The following is an 18,900-nucleotide window of genomic DNA, read 5'->3' as shown; positions in this document are numbered from 1 at the left end:
AGCAGGGGCAACTCAGCCCAGAAGGCACCTCCTCCGGCAGGGGGGTCCCTCAATTCCATTCTCCCCACACCCCCTTCGCCCCTCCAGGGCCTCCTCTCTCCCAGGCTCTGCCGTGGGGTGTCGCACATTGGACGTGCCCTGCACTGGGAATACAACACAGAAGGTGACGGACAGGAGCCCTCACCTGACTTAGAACACAGCGGGGGTGACAGAGAAAATACCCTGTCAAATACTCTAGCAAAAATAGAGTCACAGGAGTAGTTCTGATATAATAATGCGGCATTAACAGCAGTGGTCGCTTACGGAAGCAGACCATGCGCCGGGCACAATTCTAAGCACACCACGTGTATGATCTCACTTAAACCTCCTAACGACAGTATCAGGCAGGTACTAGTATGATTCCTGCTGTAGAGATGGGAAAACTGAGGCCCAGAGGAGCTATGCAGTTCGCCCGAGGTCACGCAGCTCATAAGTGACGGAACCAGGACGCTGCTCTTCCACGCTGCGCCCACTCCCAAGATGAGTGATCGCACAGCTGCTACGGACGCAGAGGGGCAGGCCAGACCCCGCAATAGGTGCGATGAGTAAAGACGCTACAGAGCAAGTGATCTCTACACTACAGGCGAATGTTCTGGACCAGAAGTCCTGGGGTGACGAGGTCTGAAAGAACGAGAATCCGTTCACTGTGTCTGGGGGTGGAGAGAAAAGGCAGCAGGTAGAGGAAGACAGGGCTTTGCTCATCTGTGGTTGCAGAAGGAGCTTTTCTAAAGAACCTGCAGGGTCTGTGAAGCCATGAGACAGGCCGACCCAGAAGCCTGGCGAAGGACAAACCAAACACCGGGGAGATGGGCCCCTCGCACGGCTCCCTGATGTAAGGGGAGGTGGCCCTGCAGCGCTCACTCCCTGTCCGATGCGCCAGCCAGAACCTCCCGTCTTGACCAGTGGGAAACCCAGTGCTCGGGAGGAACGCTAGTGGCCCTGCCTAAGGGCTTCTGAAGATTGTACTAATTTTATCCAACGGAGACACACACCTAGACGTTAAGGAAATTTCCGATTACGAGGTTATGGAGTAGAAATGTTACAAAACCACCAGCTTAAGCATTTCCCCAAAGCAGCCAACAGGGATTCAAAGTAACCCCCAAAGCACATCTTCCTTAAGCATCAGAATTTTTGCTTAAGGGTTTGGGGTGAAGGGGGAGTTAAATGATCAAATAGCTAAGGAAACATGACACATCTGCGTGGACTGCAAACTTCACTTTCATTGTAAAGATGAAACGTGAGATTAAGAAGAAATGCTTATCTTGTCAATCAATTCAAGCAACACCACAGGACACCCCCTACCCCCCAACACACACACACACACACACACACACACACACACACACACGGATTCATTCTTTTTTTTATTTTAGGGACAGCACATGGTAGGAAAGTGGGACAAGCACTACGCAAAGATTTCTACTGGTACCTGGGAAGTACAGTGATTTTGTTTTTCAAGTGGACATCCTCCCGTAAATATCTGCATAAACTTTAAGACTGGTTATTTTTTTACAGTGTAAAGACGGCACCGGCTGGAGGAAGGTGAGTAGAGACTGAATGTCAGGTGAGCCTTGGTTCTGAAGCTGCTCTCAGCACCGCGCCCCCGCGAGTCACCTATCATTAGCTCTTCTGCAGCGCTCAATCGATCTGCGCATATTGACCACGGCAAGCGCTGAACTACAATTTTTACATACCTTCTCTCTGAAGGTTACAAGCCTGGGGAGCTTACAAGGGCCCCTCTCATTCACCTTTGTACCTCAGGAGCCAACGCAACCTGGTACATGGTAGCTGCTCAGCGCTGTTATAACCATCTCGAGGTCAACAGCGACCTCAAATTCAGAATTCTGCTAAAATTTAACAACGAAAAAAAAAGAGTGATGCTGGCGAGAAGCATATAAGGATGTGAAAAGGGTTGACCTTTAAGACTGAAAACTGGTGAGATTCAGTCCTCGTCTCACCAGACCTCCCAGTGGAGAGCATTTGACACCATGCGTGGCTCCCTCCTGGCAACCCTGTCCCCGCCTGGAATCCAGGACGTGCACCCGGCGGGGGTCTCTCCTGCTCATTGTACTTTCCCGGATCCTCTGTCTAGTCTAGAGTATTAACCATGGGCCGCGCGAGAGCCCTAGCCTCACTTTTCTCTTCTAACCACCTGCTCTAAGTGACCTCGCCGAGGCCTACGGCATCACATACCACCTATTCAATGGTATAGGGCCCCAGTAGTTGTGGCTCGTGGGCTCTAGAGCGCAGGCTCAGTAGCTGTGGCGCACGGGTGTAGTTGCTCCGCGGCATGTGAGATCTTTCCGGACCAGGACCTGAACCCGTGTCCCCTGCATCAGCAGGCGGATTCTTAACCACTGCGCCACCAGGGAAGTTACCTATACAATGGTAACTCTTAAACTCCTCCCCAAATTCCCATATCCGACTACCTATCTGAAACCTCCACTGGAGTCTAGAAGCATCTCCAAATTAACATGTCCAAACCAAACTTGAGTTTTCTGCCCTAAGCGGCCATCTCCAGATCTCCCGACTGCTTGAGTCAAAACCTCGAGGGCCCTCTCTCCCTCTCAAACCCCATTTCCAATCCGTCAGCAAAACTGTCACTTCCTACGACCAGCCCCTAGTCCAGGCCACCACTGCATCCTGCCCGATCAACAGTCCCCTTGTGGGACCACATATGCCCTCCTATCTAGGCCTCATAGAGCAGAGTGAGCCTGCTAAAATACACAACACATGGCGCCACTCTCATGCTCAAAGCCATGAGATAGCTTTCCGTCTCACTCACAGTAAAATTCAGACTCCATACCACAGCCCACAATACCCTACCTGATCTCACCCCTTTTCACTCTTCTAATCGAAGCGCCTATCATTCCCTCACTCTCTCCCTCCCTCCACTCCAAACACACTGGCCTCTTTGTGCCCCTCAAACATCCCAAGCACATTCTTGCCCCAGGGCCTTTGCACAGGCTATACCCTCTTCCGCCAGATGTTTACAAGACTTGCTCCCTTTACTTTATTCGGGTTTTCTGCTCAGTGTCAGCTCCCAAGGAGGAGTCTCCTCAGCAGCAAAGAGTTGAAGTAAGAAATATCAAAAGGGGGCAGTGCCAGGGGACAAATGCCTGTTTAGTGGTGATGGTCATGCAGACCGACACAATTTAACGTATTTGTTTGAGCTGAAAAATAAAATTAGAATTTTAAAAGTTTTTTTATTTCAAAATTCTTTTAGGGGACCAAAAAACGTTGACTACCTCTGCTCTATCGATTATGACTCTAGGATTGTGCTGTTGGATACAGGAGTCACCAGCCAAATGTGGCATTTAAATTGCTTAAAATTAAATAAAATTTAAAATTTAGTTGCTCAGTCTCACCAGCCACAGTTCAAATGTTCCTAACCACACGTGACTACAGGCTACCATAATGGACAGTGCAGAAGACACTTCCATCCTCCAGAAAATTCACAAGGCAGAGCTGCTCTGGGGTCTTGATCAACTGCTTAATAAAGGACTGACTTTGTTTCTAGAGGAAATCCTGGATTTTACCCACAAGCATTTTTACGGCCCCAAATGCCAACAGCAGGTGAGGGATTTCCATCCAGGTGACGATGCCTACTGGGAACCCAACTTTCAAAATGGAATGTTCACCCGAAAACCCGATAATCTAGTTTCCAAAGAACAGGGCTCTGGCTCTCTACCAGTAATATACAAAATTAGTATTTTAGACTCTTTTTTTTTTAATTGAGTTGAGGTTCACAGATATAAAATTAACTATTTTAAAGTGAATAATTCAGTGGCATTAAATATAGTCACAATAATTGAGACTCTTGATGACCTAAAGAACTGTCAAATTATCTTCTATCAAGAGCCTATCCATGACCTAATTAATCGACCAGAAGTCTCGGGGAGATTGCCTAAGACGTGCAACCCGTCACCTCGGACATCCTCAGCCCACAGACTTCACCGAGCAGGCTCTCTGGGATACATCACCTGGGCCAGGTCAAGGCAGCCCTCACAGGATAGCTTTCGCCTTGTAGCCCTGAGTGCTATTCCCTCGGACAGTATCATCCTGGGTCAAGGAAGGAACTAGCAGATGAAAAACAAACAAAAAACTCAAAACTATTTCTACATGTGTTGTAAAACTACTCTTGTCAAGAAAAGTATTCGTGATGCCTGTCGACACCTCCTACATATAAAATACACCAAGTACAATTTCTCTTAGGATTTCATGCCAGGAAAAAAAAAATATCTCTGAGGGGGGGGAAAAAGTTTCCTTCTTTCTGATGAAGAGAACATACATCCTCCCTACTTCCCTGTGCACACTCACCAGGGCACTCAGCCCAGCAGCCAGGGCCGCAATTAGCATATTTCCTTGTTCTCCATTTCAGAACCTGATTTCCTGTTTCTATTTCACTCACACACACACGCACGCACGCACATGCACACTTTTGTCAAAATGTCTCAAATCCTTTTTGGAAAAATATCGGCTAAGGACAATAACCTAAATTTCTATTAATTCCATTTACCCTCTGCCACTAATCATACATTAGAAAATTTGGGAGCAACAATATCAATCTTAATATAGGACGAATTCACCCTAAAATAACAACTAAAGTTTCTCTGCTTGTCTTTAATGCCAAATAAAGGCCAAGCACCTTCTGATCAAGAGATCCACACAGGTACCCACGCCGACCTGGAGACGTGCAAAGTACAGCCTGGGAGGCCAATGAGCAGGACACGGCTAGCACCCACTGGAGAAAGCGTTTTGAATTTTTTTCTTCCAGGAAAAAGGAGACTGAATTTAATATCAAATTGTAAAAAATCTTTTTCAAGGAGAAAAACATCGATTTTATCACCTGTAATAACAGCTTTTCAACTTACGAAACCAAGTACTATCAAACGTTTTATATGAAGTATTTGTGACCGGGATGACTTTGGGAAAGAAATTTAAACAACGACTTTCTGAAAGATCACTTATATTTTAAAGCAAGACACTCTCTTCACATTACTAAAGAGAGTGTGCTGTGTTGAGCGACAATGGGCTGGTACACAGCAAAGATTTACTCCGAAAATAATGAGGTGCACTGTGTCGGCGTTACCGCGGGTGGATCCTTCACTATATATATCCTCTCACTATCTAGCAGGGCCCATGTGGTTAAGAGGTGAGAGAATAACAGTAGAAATACAAAGCTTACACTGGCTACGCACTCAACAAAACACTGTCTTTTCTAGGTCTACTCGTTACAGCTTATATTCCTGTGATTTAAATAATTTGTCTTATTTGGTGATACACACTGAGCTGTCCAACATGTATGTCACTAGCCACATATGGCTATTTAAACTTAAATTAACTAAAATTAAATTAAATTAAAATTTCAATTCCTCAGTCTCACTCGCCTCATTTCAGATGCTCAGGAGCCCCATGTGGCTGGTGACTTCCATACCAGACAGAGCAAACAAGGACCGTTCTCACCATCACAGCAAGTTCACAGACAGCACTAGGCTATACATTTTCTACAAGCACATTACTGTGTGACATCCAAAAACATGGCAAACTTTCTTTAAAAAAATAATTTGGAAAATTATAGATACTTATTCTTAGATACTTTCTGACAAACTTCAGTACACAGCTAAGTATATTCAGAGGCATTTTTTCCCCTAAACATTGAATTAAATGAAAGTATATGACAGGCCTGGATTGCAGCCACTCTCTAGTATTTCCATAATGTGAAGGGAGCGCTTCATTTTACACACAGATTGTAGATTGCGGTTCAAAAAAGTAGTATGTACAAACCCCACACATAATATTTGAGAAACAGGTTATATCTGGACATTAGACAATAAATAAGAGGTTTTCCACTTACTTTTTTCTGATCTCACTTTTCAACCAATATTGTTATAAAACGCAAAAACCCACAGTACATAAAGTTTGAAGATGATAAGCCAAAGGGCCCCTTCCCTCATCTGCAAACAGGAGCAAAGACGCAACTGTGACCTTTCCTACAGAACAATACTCGGGCTCCAGCCTCTGCCAGCTCTAAAGTGCCAGAGCTCCAAGCAGCAAACTTCCAAGAGGGGCAACAGTGTTATGAGTTGCATAAAAATCGTTTCCAAAGCTGTAGACCTCACATACTCAAAAATGTGAATCACCTTTTCTTTGGCAATGGTTTTAAAATTTAGCTACTAAATCAAACGACAACAAACTATTTTCTTTTTTGACTGTCTCACTTTAAAACATGAAGTCACTTTTTAAAGAAAAAAAAAAAAGATTAGGAAAGGAAACAATAAAGTGGTACGACCCTCACAAACCAAGTGAGTTCAGAACTGCGGGCAGTTCTACTTCCCCAGGAACCCGCTCACCAAACAAATCCAACATTGCAGATTCAGCTCAAGGTGTGTGAGAACCCACGGTGAAGACACAGCAAGATGCCAGCCAGGACGACCGGATGAAGTGGATCGCTGCATTTGTGGTTAACAGCTGTAACTTTAGATTTATATTTAACCAAGTCAAGACTGACTATACATAGGTGTAAACAGAGTTCGCGGGTTAACCTCTTGGATGCTGGAGGGAACGCCAGCCAACTTCCCTCGCAATACAAAACAGGATGCTGGCTTCACCCCCGCAGCCTGAAGTTGCTAAATGCTGAAGAGATGTTTTTCGCCTTGGTTAAAATTGGGAAGAAATTAAACACTGAGAAAGAAATTCGTATTTTATCTATAGTATCCCATTTCCTAGAGATTCAATTAAAAAGAAATACAGTAGCATGATAGCAATTTTTGCCCCCCCCCCTTAAAACTATTATGAATTTGTGTTTGCCCAACGGAGAATCTGAGACATCCGTTTTTAGGGCACTGAGATAATGATGTTCTATTTTACACAACAAGGGAATGTTTTTCTACTTTATGGTGAAGAGCAGAAAAGGGGAGAAAAATTCCAAGAGCTTATTTCAACCACCACATTTACAAAAGTTATAATAAAACAGTTAACACTCCCTGAGGCACTGCGTGTCCTGCACTGCATTGAAACTTCACAGCCAAACTTCACTTCCTTTAATCCTAGTAAGAATCTTGTGCAATTGGTACAATTATCCTCAGCAAACTAAGGTTTAGGGACGTATCCAGTTTTTTTACCAAGTCAAAATTTTTGCCAAGCAAAACACTGGAAGAGCGAGACTCCAATGCAGTTCCTGTGCCCTAAATCCCCGGTCTCCACGGCTCGGCACGTGCCCGTGTCCCCTCAGCTACCTCCTGTCAGCAGGGATGCACAGAGCCCAGTGAGGCCACTGGACCCAAGAGCAGGCGTGAGGCGTTTAAACTATGAGGAGAGAAGCTCTAAATGAAACAAGTAAACGGACACCTCTTCCCATTAACTTATTCTTGGAACTATATTTATATTTAATATGAATTATTATGCTAGCATCTAACGCGGCACAGCATTGAAAGGATTTCCACTCAAGTCTGCAACGAGGGAAACGTTAAAACCGATCTTATAATTTGGCTCATTTTTACTCTGTAAGTGACTAGTTTCTTCCTTTTTTTTTTCCCTTCACCAATGACACCCTAGCTTAGAGACCTTACTTATATGAAAATATTGATTTTTTAACTTCCTTGCAGAAACTAAAGCTGTGAGCTTTAAGCTCGGCTCTAAGGACTAGACCTTTTCCAAAATCAGACCCTGGAATATTTCCTGCCTTAAGCTAAGTCTTCTACCATCATTTCAAAGTAAGAGGGACGCCCGGCTGAGTCAGAAGTTGAGTGATTGAAGACACTGAGCACACGAGCCACTGTGGCCTCTGACCCCAGCGTGAAGGATGGGGATGCTCCGTTAATGTCCCCAGAGTTTGGGGGACGACAGTTAAAGTGAAAAGGATATCAGATATTCAGAGAACCGTAAAAGTAAAATACTACCTAACTTTTCACCAAATCATCAGACTTTTTCCCTGAAGAACTCTCACTTATCTCCTTTAATCCATGGTGTGCCTCCATGTGTTTCATCAGCTTTCCTTTGTGAAAATGTCCTTGCAGCGTTAGAGCCGCCAGAAGCGGAGTTAGCTCAGTAGTGAGTGGGCCGAGTTAAAGCAACGTTAGCGCATCACGCTAGGTCACTGCCCCAGGGCCACGGCATTCCACGGCTACTCACAGATCACCTGGAGACTTACAGCTGCAACTCCAGAGAAGGGAGAGTAACAGCGAAATGTCAGGATTAAGGTAAAATTCTCGTTAAGTCCCCACTGTCTATTTCTAGCCACCTCCATGGTGGTATTAAAGTTAGACCATCGCTTCATGCTGACATTTTGAGGTGTTTCCAACATGAACAGTGAAAACAAACACATCACAACTCCGAATAATCCCACAATTGTATATGATGTTTTTCTAAGTTAAAGAGAACGTTCAGACTATAAGAGTTTATCTAGAGGCGTGACCTAAAAATTGAACTTTAATTTCAAGTATTACCATATTCAGTAAGAACTCTAAGTCTAGGACTTCCCTGGTGGCACAGTGGCTAAGACTCCACACTCCCAATGCAGGGGGTCGGGAGCGATCCCTGGTCAGGGAACTAGGTCCCACATGCATGCCGCAACTAAGAGTTCACATGCCGCAACTAAGAGTTCACATGCCACAACTAAGGAGGCCGCCTGCCGCAATTAAGATCCGTTGCAACCGGGCTTCCCTGGTGGCGCAGTGGTTGAGAGTCCGCCTGCCGATGCAGGGGACTAGGGTTCGTGCCCCGATCCCGGAAGATCCCACATGCCGCGGAGCGGCTGGGCCCGCGAGCCATGGCCGCGGAGCCTGTGTGTCCGGAGCCTGTGCTCCGCAACGGGAGAGGCCACAGCAGTGAGAGGCCCGCGTACAGCAAAAAAAAAAAAAAAAAACAAACAAACAAAAAAAAAAGATCCGTTGCAACCAAATAAATAAATAAAATAAAATAAATATTAAAAAAAGAGAACTTTAAGTCTATATACTGCCCCTTCATTTATTTTATTTTTATTTATTTATTTATTTACACAGCAGGGTCTTATTAGTCATCTACCTTATACATATTAGTGTACATACGTCAATCCCAATCTCCCAATTCATCCCACCACCACCGTGCCCCCCCCCGCTCTCCCGCCTTTGTGTCCATATGTTTGTTCTCTACATCTGTGTCTCTATTTCTGCCCTGCAAACCAGTTCATCTGTACCATTTTTCTGGATTCCACATATATGCGTTAATATACGATATTTGTTTTTCTCTTCCTGAGTTACTTCACTCTGTACAACAGTCTCTAGATCCAACCACGTCTCTACAAATGACCCAATTGTGTTCCTTTTTATGGCTGAGTAATATTCCATTGTATATATGTACCACATCTTCTTTATCCATTTGTCTGTCAATGGGCATTTAGGTTGCTTCCATGACCTGGCTATTGTAAATAGTGCTGCAGTGAACATTGGGGTGCATGTGTCTTTTTGAATTATGGTTTTCTCTGGGTATATGCCCAGTAGTGGGACTGCTGGGTCAGACAGTAATTCTATTTTTAGTTTTTAAGGAACCTCCATACTGTTCTCCATAGTGGTTGTATCAATTTACATTCCCACCAACAGTGCAAGAGGGTACCCTTGTCCCTTCATTTAAAAGTACATCCAGAAATATAACTTTATAAAGTTTTGGAAAAAGGATCATCTGAAAGTCCTTGCGTATTCACTAGCATCTCAGGGAAATCCACCCTGAGATGCTCCTGACCCCCTACGATAAGCAAGAGGCAGGGACTTCACAGCCCACCAAAGGGCGAGGGTGGGATTCTTATGCTAAGGATGCACACCTGTCCAGCTAGCCCACGACAAGGCAGGAGAGCACAAGTTAACATCATTGGAGAAACTCTTAACCAGGTTTTTCCAACAGCACCACTTGCACTGCCTTCAATAGTCTCCAACTCTTTACGCCCACAGCCAAAGCAAACAAACAAAACAAAAATGCTCTTGAGATTAATATCTCTTACTTACAACTTAGAACAAGTGTTTTTGCTTTCACCCAGTTAGCGTTCAGGTCTAAGAATCCTCCTGAAATCTGTGGTACAGAATTATCTAGAGTTAAACTAAACACAGAAGGCAGCAGAGAACTGACCAAAAACGCTATAAAGCAGATGAGAAATATCACGCTCTTCACGAATGGGCATCAAAATGGCGTGTTTCCTTCAAATAACTTCCTGGGTGCTGATTTTGATTCAATCATTAAAAGAAGAATTATGGAAATCCCACCCAGTCTTCCCAGACCATCTCTCTCATCACTCAATCCAGACCAGAACACAAGCAAGGAGAATCACCTCTGTATCTATGTTGACTTTTTAAAATGGTGCCAATTTCTTGGCCTTTTGCCAACTTCGTTTAAGTTCTTTACTAGTACCTTGACCCAGTGCCATGGCCCAGTCCCTAGAAGGTCTATGTTTTTTACACTTAGTGAAGAAAAATTGAAACCTCACTCGTGGTGACGCATCGTCACCTACTAAGGTTTTGCAAGGCAAAAGCACAAGTAGGGCTTCCCTGGTGGCGCAGTGGTTGAGAGTCCGCCTGCCGATGCAGGGGACACGGGCTCGTGCCCCGGTCCGGGAAGATCCCACATGCCGCGAAGTGGCTGGGCCCGTGAGCCATGGCCGCTGAGCCTGCGCGTCCAGAGCCTGTGCTCCGCAACGGGAGAGGCCACAGCAGTGAGAGGCCCGCGTACCGCAAAAAAAAAAAAAGAGCACAAGTAAAAGTTTGCTACTGACTTCGTTCGCTGATAAAGAGCTGTATTCAGTAACAAAGGAAGAATGAAGGCCATCTCCCCGTGGTTACTTAGAGATTATCTACAGACTGACAGCTGTAACTACAGAGAATGGAGACATATTAGAGAGCAAGATTAAGATGAATTCTCCACCTCAGGTCCAGCGATGCTTTTCCCTTAACTGTCCCCCTGAGCCTTTTCCCAATTCTCCTCCCCCGGCCAGTAATCGCTCTGCAGTGCCAGAGCCTGCCTTTCTGAACGACTGATAAAACGAAGAAGAAAAAGCAGCAGAGAATAAACAGGTGAAAGGAAAAAGAGTGGAAGAGGCCGGCAGGGGCACGTGGCAGTGCATGTGTAAGAGTGAAAATGAAGGCTTTCTCCCTCATCCTTGGAGGACCAGTCTCATAAAGAAACAAGCACCAGAGACAGAGGGGCAAAGAAAGGTTGAGCTGGGGATGGTGGTGGTAAATAACTACTAAAAAGATCCAAAAACCACTTAAAACTAAAATCTTGAAAATGGCTGCAATCCACCTTTCTGAGAAAAATGTTATTTTTTCCCCACAAGAAAACAGAAAGACAGCCTTCTTTGAAATCTAAACAAATGAAAGTTCATTTTGATAATCTATCTTTTCAGGAACTGATACTGATACTATACACACACACAAACACACACACACACACACACCCCTCCAACAATACATGTATTGTTCATATATTAAAAAATGCTACTAATTTCCCAACCTTACAATGAGGGTGCTAACACCTGTGCTGGAGGTTGACTGTTGTCATTAGACTAAACAATTTTAAATTTACTTATATGTGCATTAGTCTTGCTTACGCTCTGCCTTGTTTTCCAAAAGAACTAGAAGCAACGGCTATGGAAAGTGTGTAGCTCTGCACTGTCCAATATGGCAGCCACCAGCCACATGGGGCCACTGGCTTGCCTTATGCAGATACAAATGCAGATGGGCTCTGCCTGTAAGTACACACCAGATCTCAAACAGCTGTGTAAAATGTCTTTTTATTCTGATTATGTGTTGGAATATCCTGGATATATTTGGTTAATTAAATATATGATACTAATGTGTAGTTTCTTTTTTTTTAATGTGGCTACTAGAAAATTTAAAATAACACATGTGCCTCGCATTAACTGTTCCCATTATATTTCACTTGGACAGCACTGGTCTACAACGTAGTAGGTACACAAAGAAATGAGGGCCAGGTCATACCTAAAAAACAAAATTCCCGGGCTTCCCTGGTGGCGCAGTGGTTGAGAGTCCGCCTGCCGATGCAGGGGACACGGGTTCGTGCCCCGGTCCAGGAGGATCCCACATGCCGCGGAGCGGCTGGGCCCGTGAGCCATGGCCGCTGAGCCTGCGCGTCCGGAGCCTGTGCTCCGCAACGGGAGAGGCCACAACAGTGAGAGGCCCGCGTACCGCAAAAAAAAAAAAAAAATTCCCTGTCCATCTCAGTGAAGGCCTTGACCTCCTCCCCACCTTCCATCACACCGCCAATCTCTGTCCTTAACACAGTGCATGGCACATAACAGGCACTCGATAAATGTTTCTTTAATGGAGCTGAACGAAGGCAACCAAGTTACAAGATTAAAAAGCAGCAACTAAAAGTGGCTTCTTAAAAGTTAAGAAAACCCCCTGGTTACTTGGGACACCTAGCAGATGGTTAACATGCAGGCTTTGAAAGTAAATTTAAAAACGAACTTCTTATCACCTACAACATTTTTTGTCACAGGAAACAATACCCTTTTACAAAATAAAAGCCACTAAGTCGCAAGGCTAACATTTAGTATCCGGCTCATTCCATGCTTTCAGACCGTGGGGTGAAAGCACAGATGGAGTAAACTGCTTTTCTTTGCTCTACATCTGCACTTGGCGTCTCCATTTTAACCCACCGAAACGCTGCCCTCTGGATAAACCAGCTATGCTCGAGGGAAATGCAGGGCAGTGCTCACTGAGCGGTAACATATACGAACAGAGGTGGTCAGAAGAGACACCTTCAGTCTTCGTGGACAACAGGAGGCTCTGGGAGCGCCTCATGGACCAGGGGAGTCGAGAGCAATCGGGGAGGGACAGGCGGCCTTAACCCGCGATGTCCTGAAGACCGGCACGTGGGAGAGCAGGGCTCCCCGTAACAGCGCTGCAGGGCTCCCCCGCTCCAACCAGGTCTAACCATGGGTGCCTGTCCCTGAACGTGGGCACGCTCACCACAGCCCCTGGGAGCCACTTAGGTCCAAACTGGGTTTTCTTCAGAGATGATCCGTTTCCCCATCTCCACCAGACGTCTTCAGGGGTGTGAAAGTATAAGTCTGTCCGGAGTAGTATTCAGAGAGGTACATCTACTCTCGATTCAAAAGGCCCTTTTCTCTACTTCTGAGCACAGTTTGCATAAATGAGGCATAAGATGCGTGCCTATTTTTTCCATAAAAATGTATTTAGTAGTTGCCAGTTACTCTGCTCGTGTCTGCAATTCTGTATTTACCGGGTGAACCGAGAGGATTTCTCTACTTGAGATTTACCAGGAAAAGGTTTTCCCAGAAAGGCTATTTTTTAACGATATTCATAACACATCACGGAAAGACAGAGGACTGGAGAAGCTGCACCACTGATTCTTCTGGATCTGTTTTATTTTAATCTCCAGGGGAAAATTAGGAACAGAAATTTCTACCCACCGCCTCAATCTTAGCGGCCCTTTGAAAATGCTTTCTGCTTCTGTCCTGCTTCACCATGACTGTATTTCAGGACCAAATTAATGAGGGGAGCATAAACACACCCAAACTACACTTAATCCAAGGACACAATATTGCAGATCCTAAAAATCCCACCAGGATCTGCCCGTCTGAGAGCGTAATCCATGAATCTACCTACACCTGTGTAGGCCTGAGCAGGATGAGTTGTTCAGAAGCTCAGAAACTCCCCCTGGAACCTCTAAGGACAACCCACGTGACCAGTCTTCCTTAGACAAGCTCTTCAAACAAACAAAACGACCACGTGCTGAGCTCTCCTTCCAGGTGGTCCCCGCTGGCGTCCACCTGGCTCCGTTCTCTGCTTGCTTCCGGCTACTGAGGATGGTGCCGGCTCCGTCCACGTCCTTGCAGTGCACCCGTGGACCTGGGGCCTGGTAGGAGCGTCCTGCAGAGGGGTCCCCCAGGCCCCGGCCCCACATGCCAGTGACATGAGGGACACGCAGGGACACAGGTGCACTCTCTTCACCCTCACGGTTGCCAAGCCTTAAACCCTCTCCTCCTCCACCTTTGTGCATCCTCCTCTCAACTCAACTGACGCTTCCCAGCTCAGCAGAGCTATCGCCTGCCCCGGCACACCCTCCCAGGCTGGACCAGGCGCTGCCCCCAAGCACGCGAGCTCACCTCCGTGTTGCGCCTTCCAGGGGCTGCCTGCACCACCTCTGCCCCGACCAGCCCTTCCTCTCTCCCAGGGAGCAGGACGCGGAGCCTCAATGTCTGCTAACTGCTCCCAGAAGCCAAGGGAAGGAAGTGCCACAACTCTGACCGTACTTAACACTGGAACAAGTGCTTGAGATTATTTCCTAAACTCTGCGACAAGCAACTGTAAACATCTGCCCGATGATAACAGATCATTTTTGAGTGCCCACCGCGTGTCTGACACCATGTTAAACTCTGAGAGACGTTATTGCTAATCTCTCTATGCCTCTAACCAGGAAGGTGTATCGCCCCTCATTTTGGAGAGAATGCAGCCAGGGCCCTGAGGTTAAGGAACCTGCCCAAGGTCGTGGGGTGAGAAATCAGCTGCTGGTTCTCCGGCTCAGGAACTGCAGGCTCCGAGACCTACGCTCCTGCCTCCACACCGGTGGCTCTCAGAGTGCGGGGCCTGCGAGGTCAGAACCGTTTTTCATAAGGACCCTGAGATGTTCTCCGCCTCTCACTCTCCTTCTCTCCAGGTGTGCATGGGCCTGGCCAGAGGCTCCTGCAGACTGCATGCAGAAGCGGCTATCAGAATCCAACACTTCGGAAAATGTAAAACAACGCCGTTAATGTTTTATTGTCTTAGAAAACAGCTGCTTTTCAGTTAAAAATGCGATGTATGTTAATGCATAATGGTTTATTATTTTTACTGATTTTAAAAATGAGTAACAAATATTTCAAACAGTCCTCAGTTTAAATTTCTAAGACAACAAATACCAACACATAAAGTCCACATAAACGAAGGATCTTTGGAGTCACCAGTAATTTTTACGAGCATAAAAGGGTCTGAGATGCAGAGAAAGACAGACACTGTATGACTCCACTTACATGTGGGACCTAGAAAAGCAAAACAAGTGAACAAACGTAACTAAACAGAAACAGGGTCACAGATACAGAGAACAAACAGGTGTCTGCTGGAGGGGAGGGGGGTGAGGGGAAGAGAAATAGGTGAGGGAGGTTAAGAGGTACAAACTTTCAGTTACAAGACAAATGAGTCACACAGGTGTGAAATGTACAGTGTGGGGAACAGAGTCCACAATTATGTAACATCTTTGTAGGGTGACATAGCGTAACTAGACTCACTGTGGTGACCAGTTTGAAAGGTACAGAAATATTGAAGCACTGTGTTGTGTAACAGGAACTAACACAGTGCTGCAGGTCAATTATACTTCAAATACAAACAAAAAATTCACAGAAAAAGAGATGAGATCTGTGATTACCAGAGGCAGGGGCTGGCGGAGGGCGAACTGGAGGAAGGTGGTCGAAAGGTACAGACCTCCAGTTGTAAGATAAGTAAGTACCAGGGATGGAGTGTGCAGCATATAGTAAGTATAACGAAGACTGCTGTATGTTACATACAAAAGCTGTTAAGAGAGGAGATCCTAAGAGTTCTCATCACAAGAAATGGTTTTTTCTATTTCTTTCATTCTGTGCTTAGATGATGGGTGTTCACTAAAGTTATTGTAACAATCACTTCATGATGTATGTAAATCAAATCATTATGCTGTAGCCCTCATACACTTTATACAGGGCTGTAGGTCGACTATATCTCAGTAAAGCTGGAAGAAAAAATTAAAATATAAATAATTTAATGATGGATGGATGGATGAATGGATAGATAGATAGAAAAACAGGTCTGAGAATGGAAAGGGAAACCACTATCCTAATCAGCTGTTGAAACAGAAGCTAGGTTTTCTCCTTCCCTGTAAATTTTTATCAAATCATCAGGCTAGTCTGGAGCTTCCATTAAAGACTGTGTCCAGACAATGAACATATGGCCTGATGAACTCTGGCCTCGGTTCTAATATTTTCCTTTGCTGACTCTTTAATATAAAGTTAAACTGATCTTCAAAGATACTCTAACATGCGACAGAATTTAGAAAATATCTGTTCACTACCCATGAAACATCTAAAAAGCATAACTTCTATTTTTTTCAAAGTAAAAAACTCAAGATAAAACAGTCAATAAGCCTCTCTGAATGTGATAATTCAGCAAATTACATCAATATTTCAACTTAATCTGGTAATTTTCCTGCTACACAGCATGGTTTCAAACCACCATCCGGTCATACCCGAAATGCAAAATAATTTTAGTAGTTCTAAAGCAAAACAATCATAATAATAATAGATTATTTGCTAGAGTAGAATGTGAGTCAGTCCCAGGGAGAGTGAGGTGTTTAGGATTGTGTGACAGCATTGTGAACCCACCTCATTATCCTCACCACACCCAGCAACACGGGCAGAAAGGCGGGTAATATTTCCACAAGTCAAATTTAATGTGTCACAACTAAGGCTGTATTTCATAATATGTAACCTGTTCCTTAAAAATAAAAGTAATTTTACATTGTATTTAGTACATCTGAAATGACATGAATTATAAAGTACGGTTCGCACTGCAGGAGATCAGAAACTAAAAGCTAGAGGAGAATTCACGCTTAAGTATGCACCACAGGCTACAGATCACACTCACTTGATGTGAGTATATTACCCTAATTAATCTCAACACCTTTGGAGATGGGTACTATTTTTCCTGTTGTACTGATGACGAATCTGGGGCTCAGAGAGATCAAGCTGCCTGAAGCCACCAAGCTCGTAAGCAGCAGACCTGGAATTCAAACCCTTTGCTGATTTCACAGTCTGTGCTCTTCTCAAGACTTCATACCTCCCTAGTATGATGTGCAGAACCGAGTGCTTCAAAAGCTGAAGCGGATGCAAAGGTGAGCGGAAATAAGAAAGCAAATACCGTGCGAAATGTTTAAAACATGCAACTGAACTTATATAATAAAGATACCTCAAGTGTACTTGTTTGCACCCCTTAAACCGTTCCAAGTGTGTCTATGATGGCACACTCGAGAAAATGGAGCTGGAGAAAAAGGGAAACACACTTGGTGTCCCCCAGCGCTCAGGGACCCAGAGTCCGCCTACTCACACTCGTCCTCTGAAACACCCGCTGAGAAATCTGTGCTCTTAAAACTAAGAAACGCTGGAGGAGACCAACGATTCCCAACCAGGGATGGGGTTATAGTCACAGGGGGCCTGCTTCAAACTGTGCTTGTCCTCCAGGGAGGAGAGAAGATGCTGGGACCAGGAGAAGTCTGAGGACCACTGCTCTGAAAAGATCCCATGTTTAGTAAGAAACTTCCAAGGAGCAAGAAAAGAATCATCCCTGGAAACTAAGTCACGTTCATTTCTGCCCTAGGAGCCATCCAGGTGGGCCGAGGCCCCAGCAGCTGGTAGATGCCCTTTCTCACCCCCCTCCACGCTGTCCACGGTCTCAGGAGCCCGCTCCCGTCACTGCAGGTGAGGCTCCCCAGGAGGGAAGCGGCTCTCTCCCGGGCAGCGCAGGCCCGGTGGCTGAGGCCCACGTGGTCCCCGCTGACCTCGGGGCTCCTCCTGAGAATCTTCAAGTGTGCCGGACCTGTGAGGGCAGCCTTCCCGAAACCCCAACGAGTCCTGTGTCCTGAGGTCCCCAGGAGACCTTCCTGGCCTCCACTTCCCCAGTCCCACCAAGGCTGAAGCTTCTGAGTCTCCAATCTAAATGCCTCTCCACCCGGGATGCCCCAGCGGGCTTTGTTTCCTGACCCGACCCTTTTACTTGCACGTAGCTTCCTTCCCTTCTGTTCCCATTCCCCAGTCCCTGATCCCAGGACCAAACTGTCCTCACAGGCCTGGACCACAGGCTCCCAGTTCATCTTCTGGTTCCCTGGCTGTCCCCGCGCACTGTCTCGTGTGATACCACTGGCTCCCCAGTGAAATCCAAATCCTTTACAACAGAAGATCAGACTCCTACCACCTGGCCCTGCCCTGCAGCGAATTCAGCGTCCCGTGCCCCCTCTAAGGAGCCATCCCCCAACCTGAAATGCCATGCTCGGTTCACACCCCTGGCCACGTCCTAGCCAGATTCCAAGCACCACAGGCGTTGCCCCTCTCTCTGAACACTTGTCACACAATCGTGCATGGTCTTTTTACTACACTTTATACTTTCGTGTATTGGTCATGTTTCCCCAGCTTGATTACAGGTTCATTAAGAACAAGCATTGTGCCTTACAGCTCTAAAGATCACACTGTGCCATCCACGTTCAGGGTTGCCATCGTAGTGGAAGATCAATGCATATTTCTGAATAGCACTCTGAAGAATCTAGACATACAGACATTATTTCTCCTAGAGCTAGAGCACAATCGCCAACATTTATAATGGAAAGATGTGTATGGGAGTACTAGCGCTTAAAACCTACATCTGTCTGCTGATAAATTCTGTCGGATAAAATCCCAGCATACGAAAAGGAAGACTTCTGCTTTTAGTACTAGGTATCCAAATCTCTTAAGAGACCGCTTTGTGTGGCTTATCATTTACTGTGATTTTCTACAGTGTGCAAGTTAACACTAACATTCAACAACTAGTCCAATAAGTATTACAGAAGAACATATTTTGTAGCCTCCCAAAGGAAAAATAACAATTTTCTAAAAGAGGTGGGAGGGACCATCACAAAAGTATAAAACGTTGCTGGAAACCAAGTTTCGGTGTGTTTTTAAATCAGAGAGAGAGAAAGAGAGAGAGGGAGGGAGGGAGGGAGGGAGAGAGCACAGCATAGAAGAATAAAGGGAAGGAAAAAACCGTTTAGATCCAATGTGCGTCTCACCGCTGGCAGTGAGAACAGAGCTCCCTGCAG

The 18,900-nt window shown here is 45.6% G+C and overlaps 1 protein-coding gene across 4 annotated transcripts in view; it reads right to left on the bottom strand.

Moving 5' to 3' along the window:
• CHD7 (chromodomain helicase DNA binding protein 7) overlaps nucleotides 1–18,900 on the bottom strand; it is a 182,577-nt gene that overhangs the window by 100,918 nt on the left and 62,759 nt on the right. The gene's annotated exons all lie outside the window — the stretch shown is intronic.

Source organism: Mesoplodon densirostris, chromosome 13 (genome assembly GCF_025265405.1).
Source record: "Mesoplodon densirostris isolate mMesDen1 chromosome 13, mMesDen1 primary haplotype, whole genome shotgun sequence".
In the NCBI taxonomy this organism is placed as follows: Eukaryota; Metazoa; Chordata; class Mammalia; order Artiodactyla; family Ziphiidae; genus Mesoplodon; species Mesoplodon densirostris.
The sequence above is the reverse complement of the archived record's forward strand: the minus strand, read 5'-3'. Positions and strand labels throughout refer to the sequence as shown.